General features: G+C 36.3%; 1 protein-coding gene across 1 annotated transcript in view; it reads left to right on the forward strand.

Annotated features, from left to right (window-relative positions):
- DNM3 (dynamin 3) overlaps positions 1-12,561 on the forward strand; it is a 327,480-nt gene that overhangs the window by 144,611 nt on the left and 170,308 nt on the right.

Below are 12,561 nucleotides of genomic sequence, written 5' to 3' on the forward strand. Positions count from 1 at the left end.
TCTTAATAAAAGAACATTATCTCACTGCCTGTACCCATTGCTGTTAGCCCATCCTTCCCGTATCATTCTCTTGAAAGAGCATTCTTCAGCAGAATTGAAACCTTTTTTTAAAACAAGCATGCAAATAAGAAAGGACATGCTTTTAGGAGGCCATTGTTAAAATCCTATTTCTATATTATGATATGTATTCTTTTCTGTGAGTTACTAGTAACAACACTGGTAACCTATGGCTGTCTTTTTCAAAAATGTCAATGAAAAAAATTACAGATCTAACCTAAACTGGCAAAAGCAGGAGTTATAAATGCAAAAATTTCCACTCTGTCTATAACTTGTCCTCCTCTGCGTAGATATTATAGCACACACACAACAGAGGTCATGCACTATTGTGAGATCCCTAGAAGACCCATGTATGACAGATAAGATGAGGATGAGCAAGGCTAACCTGGAATTTCTTTGCCTTTGATTAAGACTTATAGGAAAGTATCTTCAGTGTAAACCTATAATTCTCATTAATGTCAGCGGTTGTTACACATGCTTGAAAAGAGTATCGTTGTTAATAAATCAGAGGAATGGAATTGAGGACTACAGTGGAAATTTATGAGAAAGCAGTTTTGTCTTCAAAATATTGCTGGGATGTTGTTTTGGTTACTTTATTATGAGATAATAACAACATTGAAGAAATCAAACTTAAGGGTGTTTGTGTGAATGTGCAAGTTTGAAAACAGGCATGTTTTTGATGGCATTTAAAAAATTTCTTTGAAGAAAATAGAGTGGTAGTTAATACTCTCATCATAATGTAGAAGTTACTGAAAGTCCTGCAGACCAACATTTTGCGTTACATCATGGGGAAATTCTGTTGTCTTTGAGTTGTGGTAACAAATCACTTGTTTGGTTAATGATGACATGAAAATTTTTCTATGGAACTCTATAGTCTTGAATTATATATCAGCTTACTCTTTATTTTTATTATACAGTAGGCCTCGCCATATTATTGAAAGATAGTGCGGTGAAATTAACCAGTCTCACTAAGTGCTGTCTCGGATACTTAGAAGCACCTTAAAGGTGATTGGGAATTCTTGAGTCTTCTATTTGTGTTCAGTGAGAGGCTTCAGAGTTCCTGACAACACTTTTGGAAGTGTCTGCTGCTGTACTGCATTAATCTAGACTGCTTACTCAGCTAGAGCCTGAGAACTTGTGAAGAGTACTGAGCTCCCTGTTTGTTCGATGCTTCATGAGAAGAGTTAAAATTGAGGATGTGACCAGTGTGGTAATTAAAAGTCTAGCAGCCTTCTTCACAAGAGCAGGAGATGTTAGCTCTGGGTTCCTGGACAAATTATGTTATGCTTACCTAAACTGCCTCTGTAGTTTCAAATGGATATGGTATTTGTCACTTCGTGTCCTGAACTATTGATTATGGTTACTGTGTGCTGTTGTATTTCACCCTAAGGCTGGTGGTCTTCAGCAACGTATGAAATTATTTCTATATTTAGGGATTTGAATTGTGACTATGCTCTGCACAGATGAGCATTATGAAAGCACATAAGGACGTCACTACCTCTTGTGCCTCCTAAGCAGATGCCAGTCACTGCTGCAGTCCTTGCACATGTGTGAGCACAGTGACCATGTAAATCTAGTCTGTGGCAATGTTAACCTCTCCAGACGGGGTGGGGAGAAGAACCCATGGTCTCCCTATTGCCACAGTAGGCAGCAGAGCTGGCTGGCCATGAATCAGTGTACATTGCACCCCATTAAGGAGTTTAGCAGTGGCTGTGCTCTCCCTGTGTGTCAGAGAGCTCTGAATGATACTGCGACTTCTTGACGTACAATGCCTCCTGGGACAGTGTAGGTGTGCAGCTCCTCTAATGTAGGCATGTGCGCATAAGGAGCTATACTGTCCATGCTTTGTATAGTTTGAGATTTGTTTTAGGATGAAAGGCATCCTAAAAATGTAAGCAGGTATTGTACTCTCCTGCTATTTGAAGAAGCTACGTTTTGTGCTTTATTTGTTGGCTGTGGGCCTTGTACTAAAGAATCCATGGTAGAATTTATTTTGAAGTAACTTACTTTGTCAAATAATGAATTTTCATAAGCATGAATTTCAACATTGGTGGTCCCACTTGCATGAGCAAGCATAAAGCAATTTGTTTCTATGGGTCTTTTATTGATATTGTTTTGTTGCTGTTCTAATACGTGTGCAGCATTTTTAATCTTAATGATTGTTAAATGAGAATCATAGGAATAAGGTCTTTTTGTACTCCTGGTGGAAACAAAAATATGGGTTTGGTCAGTCTTCAGATACTAAGAAAAGTTTGTAGAAAGCAGAAGAACCTTGCTTGTGTGAATGACTGGAAGGTCCATGGTGAATTAGGCCCTGACTCTGCAAACACTGACTTGTATGTTTAAGGTTACTCAGATGAGTAATCCCATTGACTTTAAGGAGACTACTCACCTGTTTAAAGTTAAGCATGTGTAATAGTGTGTGTAGGTTTGGGGTCTTATTGAACAAGTGAGTGCAAGGTTAATGCAGTGATTTATTTGACAAGTTTTAATTAATACAATAAGTCATAACTTGGGTATTCTGCAATATATTTTGTAAAAATAGTGAAGTCTGAGGCCACGTCTAGACTACGCGCCGTATCGGCACGTTAAAATCGATTGCTCGGGGATTGATGTATCGCGTCTGATCTAGACGGGATATATCGATCCCTGAGCGCGCTTATATCGATTCCGGAACTCCACCAAAACCAACGGAGTTCCGGAATCGACATGGCGAGCCGCGGACATCGATCCCGCGTGGTGAAGACGGGTGAGTAAATCAATTTTAGATATTCGATTTCAGCTACGCTATTCTCGTAGCTGAAATTGCGTATCTAAAATCGATTTTCGCGCGTAGTGTAGACCTGGCCTTAGTAAAATGAGTTAGCTCTCCGCTGTTATTACTTTGCCAACAAGTGGGAGAGAATGTGGGGCTTTGTGTTCAAATTCTAAGGTTTGTGGATTAGCAGAGTAAGAATTAGCAAGGTTCTGCTGCAGTGTGACTAGGGAGAGAGCCATTTTCCTTTATGAAACTAATGTTCTTTACTGCAGACAGAAGAATACACTTTGTAAAAAAATGTCTCATGTTTAATAGGACACTTTCAAATCCTGTATTCTCTGGAAACCCAAACCTTCCCTCAACTTCACTGGCAGCCTTTGGGGTGCAGGGAATGTAGAGTTGGACTCTCAACTGGAACCACTGAAATTTGACTTATTTCTTCCCTTTATCTGTATTTTCTTTTTGATTTCCAAATCAAATGCTTCAGTTTTTTAAGATAAAAATGCTGACAACATTAGTGAGTAAATGTGTATTATTAATTTAACTTACAGTTGAGCTACAATAATAAAATAATGTGCGTCTTGTGATGTAGGAGAGAAAATGAGTGAGGAACTGGATTTTTCATTGTTCCAGAAGGAAATAAAATCCCACATACTAAAGAGGGGGAAATATTCAGAAATCTTATGGTGTCCTTTTTAATAGCATTTACTAGCCAAAGAATAACTTCCTCTTTTTGTATGATCAGCATGTATACATTAATTTTGCATGACCTAATAAAATTCGAGTCATTCATGTGCTGTTATCAAAATATAAGCGAGAAATGTATTTCGTCTTCCCATTTGCAATGGTGCCGCAAAGCAGGATACAAATAAAATTCATGGTTAGTGAGTTAATCAGAACAACTAGGAAAAGAGTACTATGAAAGCACAGTAAAAATTTCAGCAGTGGGTTTTATTGTATTTGATAGGCACCGTTCATTTTACTCTGGGTGGATTTCAATATGCTGACCAAGTTAATAATAAAAAGTACACATGAGTTAATTATTGAACCAGCAGACTTAAATCCAAAAGTGACTCTTTCCTGTAGCTCTTGGTGAAGATGCTATAGTCTGTCAGAGCTGCTCTCATTGGCTGGTTGTCATTCAGGCTGGGTTGTCATGTGACTGCCTGTCTGTGCCTGCTGTACAGGTGAGAGGATGTTCTGCACAGCAAGTGTAGACAGGCAGACACATGACAACTCCGTCCAGCCAGTCCCTTGGATCCATCAGGGGGTCCTTTCCTCACCGGCTGATAAGAATCAGTCTGTGCCATTCCAGATTTGGGGACTTTGTTGGGGGGAAACACACATAACAGAATTAAACTTTAAAACATTAGGGAGCTGTGGAACAAGTACAATGTTTGACTTTATTCAGAAAATATGCATTTTACATTAATTATAATTGTGCTGACATGCAAATGGGATAGGATTTTAACAAAATGGTCACATTAAACATTTTAAAAAGAACAATGATTTAAACTATGGTTTATTTTAAATCCAGTTCATACAAGCGTTTTCCCAATTACTGTACTTGCACAGCATATAGAGATTGAACCAGATGTTTTTACTCTTCTTGAAAACACAGAAATATTGAAGTTCAAGATAAAGGATATGTTTATACAGTACATATTTTCGAGTAATAGATAAGTACTGTAAACTTAAATACTGAAAACAAAACCAAATAATGCTGTATTGATGGAAGCAGCCATATGTAGACTGTCTCAATAAAGAATATTCTGGAAGGAAGGTTGTGTGTGTGCGTGTGTGTGTGTGTGTGAGGCTTTTACTTTGGAACAGTCAAAAGGAGCATATTTCGCTAATATTTTGTTTAGCATATAATTTTAATTCCTATTTCTGTCAAAATGAGTACTTTCTATATGTGAAAACCAAAATAAAAGAGTGTCCTGGGCTTAAAATATAGCTCTTTCAATTAAATGTTGGTTATGTTACAAATCAAAAATGTGCAAACACCTTTCCTACAAAAGGTGTTGCTTTGCTGAAATGTTATATATGTAAAGCACCAAAATACACTTAGTGAAATTTGACCTACATTTGAAATGCCTTTCAGTGAATTATTGATGTTGCCATAATTTCAAAAGACATTTAAACCTCAAACACTGGTTTCTACTAAAAGATTTTTAAAGAGAAAGCTAGATCGACTTTTATGCAAATTAAAGTACTCTGTTTTAAAATACTGTTCCTTAAATCATCATTGTCGTTCACTTCTAGCATGACAATCTTGTATATTTAGATGTTGCTAAAACATATGCTGTATTTAACTGAAAACTGGCCGTAAAAGGCCTGAATTTATTAAAGGCAAAAGCAAATATTTTACCATTTTAAAATGTATTATATAGTGTAACATAACGTATAATTATTTATCTAAAACATTTGATATTTCTATAAAGAAAATGGACACATCTTTAGATAATAGATAAGTTAGACTGGTGAGTCATAAATTTCAGATTTAAATTTAGGTCTATTTTTTTAAAACTAAAAATTACAATACATAAATAGCCAAGTCAGATATGACGTATTATGTCTTTAGCCTTTTCCCATTCTAAGCCAATGTACATTTATTGTGATAAATTATAATAGTTACAAAAAATGAGTTTCAAGTGAAATTAGAATTCAGTACTTTTGCCCTCCCACAGCTTGACCATTTTAAAAGGAAACTTAAAGGATAAGATCATAATGTGGACTAATCAATTGCTTTCATGAAAAATAGGTGACATAAGAGCATTTCTGTACTTAGTGTTCCTTTGGTTATTGAATGTTTCAACTGCTTTAGTATGTAGACTTGGTGCTAAAAATCTTTACATTGCGGGGAAAATTAGGTATGTTTGATTTGATATTGTGCTTTCTTGGAATGCCAAAACAATTGTGCAGGAAAAATACCCACTGGGAATCAATAACACAAGAGGATCAAAAACAAGAATGTGTAGGCCACATTAGCCTAGAATATGGACTAGAGTCTATAAGCAGGTATTGGGGTGCCTGAGCGGGGGAGGAAGGTGTTATGAGAGAGTGGGAGATGAGTTGATTTGAATTTTCTAGTCAGTGATTATTGACCATACAAAGGTAGACTTCATCAACTAAAATGGGCTAAGGGTTATAAATGTAGAGTTGATGCAAGTGTAATTTTGCTTTATATTAAGCAGTTCATTTAGGACTCCATATGACTAGGCTGTTATGGTCAATTAATTAGTTACATGTTGTTAATAAGACACCCGTGGTATGTTTACAAAGATCTTGTGCTGAACTGCTAATAGTACTTCTAAAACGTGGCTAAAAATTTCTTTGTACAATATGCCAAAGGGCACAAGTAAAATATATGATTCATTAGGTAAATATAGATTTTAAAGGTATTATGGAAGTACAGAAATATTTTGAATTACTAATAGTGAGTAAGGAAAAGAAAATTCACAAACAGAGTAGGGTTTTATGTGCACATATATTAAAATACCATTAATGGGTCTGATAACTGTCAGCAGCTAGAAATGTATTTGTAACTCATCTTATCCATATTGCAACTACTACTAGCCTTTATCCAAGTGGGTGGTTTTAGATAGTTTATACCATGTAGCACAAAATGCAATTCGAAGGCACATTGGAGTGAATTAAGAAGTTTTCCAGCCTTAACTGTGGTATTTCCTGTCTCTTGCAGGTTAAAGCCTTAATCTTATTTTAACTTGGAATTTTCTATGCAGCACAGTTCTAGTCAGTAAAACCTTTTGCAAGTCATGGTGAAGGCTGTGTTCTTGGAGAAGGAAAAGATGGAATTCCTAAAAGGGAAGACTTCATCTAATTTTTTTTAAAGACTAGAAATTGGATCCTCTAGGAAGTCTGTGTCTTTTTCATTTATTCTGCATTCCGATTAATATATTTGATTCCCCACCCCCATTCTCATCACCTTTTATCATTTAAAATATAGAGAAGTTTGAAAATGCTGGTATTTGACTTTTGTTGTTGTTGTGGCTTATAATAGTTCCCACCAAGCAATGATACTTGGGTGGTCTGAAGAAAAGTGTGTGTATGTGCACTGAGAGGAGGGAGAAGGCAGTATTTTTTAGTCTTCCAAAAATACAGACACATTAGCCCTAGGCAATGGGGGAGGGGGAACATGCAACATACTGACAAAAGATTGAACGATATCTGTGACTCTTCTCCATTGTAAGAAATGTTTTGGGTTTTGCCTGTGGATGCCTTTGTTTGGATTTATATTTCACTTCTGTAAGGTCAAGAAATGGCTGCCTTCAGTTCCTGTGTGGGTCTCCCTTTTTAAAATTAAGGGAGCAGTGTTCTGATCAGAAAGCTTAAATATTTCTTTCACTACCCTCCCTCCGTTTAATTTTGTTCGATGTAACAGATAAGGTGTTTGCTCTTAGACAACAAAATAACTGATCTATCATACAGCAGTATTGACCTATTGGTGGTGAAATGGTTGTACATACTTTAATTTGCCATTTCTGTTGATTGTTCTTTTTCTGTTAAAATCCAACTTTTTTTTTTCTCAAATCAAACTATCCACTGCATGCAACAGATTGAGTACAGTGTTCGATTGAATTAAAGTATGTCCACACTATAAATTTCCCACTGAACACGATTCATATTTCTCAGTTGTCATAAACCTTTATGTTTCATCTTTGTGCTTGAAGAATCTGTATATTGTGTGCATGTATGAGTATTTTAAAACTGTACTTTATAAACTCATTCCCCCAAATACTCTTTCATGATAAGTTTTAAATCAAGTGTTGGCAATAGAAAGAAAGAAATATATTTTTTCCTGACTGGTTAAGATCAAGAAGAGTACGCTTACTCAATTCACAGAATGAAACTCTTTTGCTGTGCTGAAGTAGATATTTTCTTGCTCCTTAATAATACACGCTTTCTTTTCCTATCTGTTGCTTTGTGTACTGCAGTCTCCCTCCTTGCCCAAAACTCATGCCAGGGTCATCCCCACCACCACCTTCAGCCGTACAGGCTAAAAATGTAACTTTGAGGAGGAGAGGTGGGAGTAAACACTTCCTAAATACAGAAAGGTTATTTAATGTAAAAGATTTAATTCAGAATAATAGACTAGAAAAGAGAAACACACCATTTCCATATGCCATTCATCATCTTTTCATAATTACAGGAGCTGTCTCACGCTTTTTTAATTTAACATTATTAGCTTAATTAAATGGTTCTCATTCAATAAATAATTTTTTTCTTCTTTTGAATTTGGTCTGCAAACTCTGAGAGATGTAAAATTGACTATATTAAAAAAAGGAAATAGCTTGCGTAGGGCAATCTCTTTCCTTTGGAATGATAACTAAGTAAATTTGCCTTAATGTAAACTAAATATTCTAAATCCTAAAATTGTTCCTCCCACTTACAATATAAACCATAAAGCGTTGCAGAATTGCCATTCCTAAAACAACTCTCATGGGAGAAGTGAGAATAAGAGATTAACATTTGTATGAATTCATTTTCACTCCTTTGTCTTTTCATGTCTCTCTTGATTTTTCTGTTAATAAGTTTGCATTTAAATGTGCTGCTACTTTACTGATCAGGACTCTAAAATACAAGAGTAAAATCCTTCTTGTCACACTATAATCTATTAATAAAAAAATAGTTTTTGCTCCAAAGATAATCATTTTTTGTGAAAGAAAACCAAAGAAGCTGGGTAAAGAAATTCTTTTAAGTTAAAATACAATAGCTTAGATGGGATGGCAGGGGAAACGGCAGCAAGAATTCTCACTGCATAAGCTATATGATAACCCATGTTGGGACTGTGAAGTTAATACTGCATGATAGCAGCTCCTCGGAAGGGTTTTATTGAGCTTTAAAAGAGCCCTGAGAAAGGTAATGATATATATATTTATAAAAATGACACAGCATCAAGGTTGCTTAAAAATCCCTACTTATACATATCGCAAAAAGTAATTGTAATGGAGTTATTTATAGTACTTTTGTTTGTAGTATACTCATTCAAACTCTTCCGATAAATAACAAGCATCATATAGAAGGGAATACTTTTGGGGGTATATTTTATTTTTATTTTTTTATTTTTTGGAGTTGCAGTAGTTTGTTACCAGTGTTAACTATCTGGGAGCTGACTCTGAAATTCAACTGGTATCAAATTGCAGCCCAGACTTTTTGTATTATTCTCTCCATGGGGATTTCATTCAGCCTGAGGGTTTTTTCCCCCTACCAGGACAGCTGGAAACTCACCAAAGAAAACTTCTGCGTTCGTTTACAAATTCCATTTTTATCAGTGGGAATTGAGACAAAGTAACTTATCATTCTGAATGCAAGAAGAAATATCAGCCATGCGAAGTATAGACAAGAAAGCTGCAACCATAGTTTGGTGCTGGGCTCTTATAAACAATGCACAAATATGTATTGTGAAATTAAAGGTTACTGGGTTTGTTTTTTCATTTACTGCTTTTCTATCTCAATCTGTTCTCCTAGGGATGATTTTCCTTGCCAGTCCAAGATTTCAGTTTTTTCTAGCTGGCAAAAGCCTGACAAAGTGTCTTGCTATATTTAGCTGTCACTTTTTCTTATTTTTATTAGCGTATATTGCATATATTTTTAAATATCTAATGAAGCTTCAGCTTAATTTCAAATATAATTACAGTTTTTTCACAAGTGACCTTTTATAAATAAATATTTTAGAATGTTTAATATTAATATTCACACATTCTTTGCTAATATTTTTATCCCTTTAATGCAGAAATAATTTTGTTAAATTGTCGTTTAAAACTACATAGCTCATAAGAGGTTATTCAGAATTCATATTTTTAATCAATTTTTCTGAATTGTTTTTAATTGAGTTATACTTTACATATTCATAGCAATTGCTATAGTCTACAAAACTTAAATTTACCTTCTTAGTTTGGGGACAAGTAAGCTTTATTTTTAAGTAAATACATGGAAATGGCTGAACTTAGTTATGTTATGTATACCTCTTGATGTAATAGATATAGATATACCTCTCTTTTTCTTGCATACGTTTTAGTAAATCACCAGAGCTCCATCTGTCTTGCGGTGATGATTGGAAGAATGGGGGAGGGGGAAGTCACCTATGTTCGCCAGGTCATAGGCCAGGTGTTCTTCCAAAGTAGGCCTTACCAGAATGTCTTCCCCGCATTATTCTGAAGTCCTCCTGTCTCACAGTGTCCCTTAGCGTTTCTTATTCCCTAGTGTGTAAAACCTGTGAAGAAAAATACTGTATATGAGATCTGAAAGGAGCAATAGTGGTCTTCTCCTTGGCAATAGCAACTGGCGTCCCCCAAAGTCCATGTCGTTGCTTTCCCTTGCCCAGTCTAACCAATGTGCAGACTACTGTACAACAGCATTGTCCTGAACAGGTAGTCTGAACACTGGGGCGACGGAGCAGGATCTCCAGACGCTTCTATTTATTTATTTTAAATCCTCTTTTAGTCTTTGGGAAAAACTGCCTTCCTGCATCGGGGTTCTGCTCAGCTTCCCCTCAAACTCTGCAGCACTCACTGAAACACACTGAAGTGCTGTGATTTCCAGTCTTGACGTGGCACATTTGCAGCAGACTGGGGATCTGGCAATGAATTTAGGACCAGGAAAAGAGGGAGGGTTGGGCCTGAGAGTCCATATATGGGATGATGTCACCCTAGGGAGGTTTGGGTATGCACTGTGCCGCTGGTGAGACCGCTAGAATTGCCTGCTCTCAGACATGGGTCTGTGTATAAAATGGTACCAGATGTTTTAGTGTAATGTTAAGCAGTCATTTCATCTTCAGGCCAGATTTTTTTCCTCAACTGGGCAGGAAGTGGGCCCCACTATGGAAAAGCTGTAAAAAGTCAAGATGTACAGTTTTGCTGCAGCCAACGGAGAGTGAGTTAATGTAGAAACAAAACTTGCTGTTCTGTAAAGGCTGCAAAAACTAATTTGTGAAAAGAATTTCTTTCGAGAACCTAATGCAATATGCCTGTGCTTATTTTGATTCTCTTTAATGACTGCAGTTATGCTTTATATTTTGGTGTTTCAGACTAAGAAAAGGGCAAATAGGTTCTCTTCTTTTCTTTTTCTTTTTCTTTTCTTTTTTTTTCTTTTTTTTTTCTTGGAACTGTCACTGGCATGCAGGCTGCTCTAGACTTGAACAGTAATTATAGCTACTTCCTGAAAGTGAAGCCCCCATGAAAAGTCTGGAGAAATGTTCTTTGTCATAACCTCTACATGAGTAATTAGTTCCACATGTGGCCTTCCTATTTCCCTTCAGCTATTTTGGCTGGCTGGCTGAATACTTTGGTATAACTCAAGACTTAAAGAAGCTTTAAAGTTTTCATTTCAAGCATTCACTGTGAAAATAGCTATTTCTGGTGTCATAATAAATTGCTTCTGGTAGATCAGTGCTATTAGGCCTGGCATTGTTTTTCACTGGTAAACCTGCTGGTCCCATTTTTTTCTTTTATTGGTACTTGATGGAATTTTCCTGCTAAATTTTATCTTTGATGTTTACCAGATCTATTGAGTTTTGCCAAGTATGACTTTACCGTAGATTTTAAGATATTCCCCCCACAGGGATCTACCCTTGTTCTCCTGCTGACTTTCTTTGTTACTGTTGCCTGTTGATTCCAAATGTTTTACTTCCCTTGTTTTAGATCAAGGACAATGTAGGATAAAAATTAAGATTTATCTGTAAATTCAGCATAATATAATATATGGAGATATACCTATCTGATAGAACTGGAAGAGATCCTGAAAGTCATTGAGTCCAGCCCCTTCCTTCACTAGCAGGACCAAGTACTGATTTTACCCCAGATCCCTAAGTGGCACCCTCAAGGACTGAGCTCACAACGCTGGGTTTAGCAGGCCAATGCTCAAACCACTGAGCTATCCCTCCTCCCCAGAGCTTGTGAACTCTTCTTAGTCAAACACAGGGAAGATTGCAAAATAAGTTTTAAATGCAGCCTGCCTAATCAATGCCACTAACTCTCTTTCTACATAGATACCTTGTTGATATAATACAAATGGATTAATATTAAGTCAATATTAAAAGGTATATTTTCACTAACTTCATAAATAGCTTTTGAAAGAAATTGGTTGGTAAATCTAAATACATACCACATGAATTCTAACATTTGTTGGATTGTGTAACTCTGCTATGCAGTGAAATATATGCTTTGCTATAGTGTCTTTTACACCAAAATGTCAGAAAATCCTTCTCGGGTGATTGAAGTCTCTTTAATACAAGTATCATGTATAGATACAATAAAGGCACAATAGTATCCATAGAGTCAGATGGAGGAGGTAACAGACTGCTCATTTCAAGGAGAATGATGAGTAAATATGGAAGATAAAGTAGTAGGATTTGACTTTTATCAGAGCATGGGTTCAGAGATGTAGGCCAAAGAAAAGAAATAAGTGTTGGATGACCTGTGAGCCACTTTACCTTGGTGACAGGCCAGGGATAATCTTCAATTGGGATTGGACTTCCAGATTCCACCCATTCAAATGCTGCTCATCTAGGATGTATTCATCCTGTGATGTGATAAGTACCTAAGGTAGATAGATGGAGACACTATGCAAAGAGGCTTTTTACTCAGTGAGCTTAGTCTCTCCAGGAACAGCAGCTGCTCATCAGAGCTCTGGAGATGAGGCGGAACCTGTGTAAAGTAAGAACCTTCAGAGACCTGGCCCTGATTTAAAATGTTAACAAAATTTGACACAAGTGTAACAAACAG

Source organism: Chelonoidis abingdonii, chromosome 7, assembly GCF_003597395.2.
Source record: "Chelonoidis abingdonii isolate Lonesome George chromosome 7, CheloAbing_2.0, whole genome shotgun sequence".
Classification (NCBI taxonomy): domain Eukaryota; kingdom Metazoa; phylum Chordata; order Testudines; family Testudinidae; genus Chelonoidis; species Chelonoidis abingdonii.